This window comes from Triticum dicoccoides, chromosome 2A (assembly GCF_002162155.2).
Source record: "Triticum dicoccoides isolate Atlit2015 ecotype Zavitan chromosome 2A, WEW_v2.0, whole genome shotgun sequence".
Classification (NCBI taxonomy): Eukaryota; Viridiplantae; Streptophyta; class Magnoliopsida; order Poales; family Poaceae; genus Triticum; species Triticum dicoccoides.
In genome coordinates, this window is record NC_041382.1 from 640,865,987 (window position 1) to 640,868,457 (window position 2,471).

Sequence of the window (2,471 nt, forward strand, 5' to 3'; positions counted from 1 at the left end):
CATTTCCTTAGACCATGAGATTGTGCAACTCCCGGATACCGTAGGAATGCTTTGGGTGCACCAAACGTCACAACGTAACTAGGCGGCTATAAAGGTGCACTACAAGTATCTTCGAAAGTGTCTGTTGGGTTGGCACGAATCGAGACTGGGATTTGTCACTCCGTATGACGGAGAGGTATCTCTGGGCCCACTCGGTAATGCATCATCATAATGAGCTCATTGTGACTAAGTAGTTGTCCACGGGATCATGCATTACGAAACGAGTAAAGTGACTTGCTGGTAACGAGATTGAACGAGGTACTGGGATACCAACGATCGAATCTCGGGCAAGTAACATACCGATTGACAAAGGGAATTGTATACGGGATTGCTTGAATCCTCGACATCGTGGTTCATCCGATGAGATCATCGTGGAACATGTGGGAGCCAACATGGGTATCCAGATCCCACTGTTGGTTATTGGCTGGAGAGTTGTCTCGGTCATGTCTGCATGATTCCCGAACCCGTAGGGTCTACACACTTAAGGTCTGATGACGCTAGGGTTATAGGGAAAGTTTGTACGTGGTTACCGAATGTTGTTTGGAGTCCCGGATGAGATCCCGGGCGTCACGAGGAGTTCCGGAATGGTCCGGAGGTAAAGAATAATATATAGGAAGTGAGGTTTTGACCACCAGAAGTGTTTCGGGCGTCACCGGTAATGTACCGGGACCATAGGAGGGTTCCGGGGGTCCACTAGGAGGGGCCACCAGCCCCGGAGGCTTGCATGGGCCAAGAGTGGGAAGGGACCAGCCCCTGAGTGGGCTGGTGCGCCTCCCACCAGGGCCCAAGGCGCAGCTAGGAGGAGAAGGGGGAAACACTAGGCACAGATGGGCCTAAGGCCCACCCTAGGGCGCGCCCCCCTCTCCCCCTCTTGGCCGCCCCCCTCCATCCCATCTAGGGCTGCTGCCCCCCTAGGGGTGGGAACCCTAGAGGGGGTGCACCCTCATCCCCTCCTCCTATAAATAGTGGGGGTTTTGGGGCTTCCCAACACACGAGTCTCTCTCCCTCTTGGCGCAGCCCTACCCCTCTCCCTCCTCGTCTCTTGCAGTGCTTGGCGAAGCCCTGCTGGCGTGCCACGCTCCTCCACCATCACCACGCCGTCGTGCTGCTGCTGGACGGAGTCTTCCCCAACCTCTCCCTCTCTCCTTGCTGGATCAAGGCGCGAGAGACGTCACCGGGCTGTACGTGTGTTGAACGCTGAGGCGCAGTTGTTCGGAGCTTAGATTGGAATCGACCGCGATCTGAATCGCTGCGTGTACGACTCCACCAACCGCGTTCTTGTAACACTTCAGCTTAGCGATCTTCAAGGGTATGAAGATGCACTCCCTCTCTCTCATTGCTAGTATCTCCTAGATTGATCTTTGTGACAGGTAGGAAATTTTTGAATTATTGCTACGTTGCCCAACACCATTGACCTCGAAGTTGATCGGAGGAGAATGACCTTCAACAAGCTTGGAAAAGACAGCAGAGTGCTGCAGTACGTTGATGTAATTGTGAGTTCCTGGCATACCAAAGAAGGAGTGCCAAATCTAGAGGTTGTGTGTGGCCACTGCCTCAAGTACCACACTGCAACCGCCTTTGGCGCCTTTGCACTTCCCCTACCAAGCAAATGCATAGTTTTTCCATTTCCAATGCATGCAGTCGATGCTTCCAAGCATCCCAGGAAATCCTCTTGCTGCATTCTGTGCTAAGATCCGAGCAGTGTCTTCAACATTGGGTGATCGCGAGTATTGCGGTCCAAACACTACCAGCACTACCCTGCAGAACTTGTAGAAACACTAAATGGTCGTGGACTCGGCCATGCTTCCATAGTCTTCCAGTGAATCACTGGGAGCTCCGTATGCAAGCATCCTTATAGCCGTCGTGCACTTCTGGAGTGAGGTGAATCCAAGTGTGCCCGTGCAATCCTTCTTGCACTTGAAGTAGTTGTCGAACTCACGGATGGAATTCACAATCCCGAGGAAGGGCTTTCGGCTTATCCGAAAACGGCGCCAAATACTTTGTCGTCGTGCAGTGGAGCGTCGGCGAAGTAGTCGGAGTAGAGCAAGCAATAGCCTTCCAGTCGATGCCTTTGCTTTGCCTTCAGCCGGCCCAGCGCCGAGCCACCTCGTCTGCGGCTTTGCATTGCTCGCGAGCAGGCGGCCAGGGCGGCGAGGACCATGAGATGCTCTTCGTCCTGGGTGTCGAAATCGGCTTCCTTCTCTAGGAGCACCGCGAGCCCCTCCTCGTCGTCGGAGTCCATGGCCGAGTAGACAAATCGCCGAACACCTAACGGGCATGGTAGGCACGCAGCCGCCGGTATTCCAGCCCTGCGTGGCCGGAACATCGGAAAGCTCGCCCAGGAACGGGGTGGAGGATGCCGCGGCGGAGCCCTCTCTTTTTTCGACGGGGGGATGGCCTATCTAGCGGCGGTGGGTGGGTGGGCGGCGCCA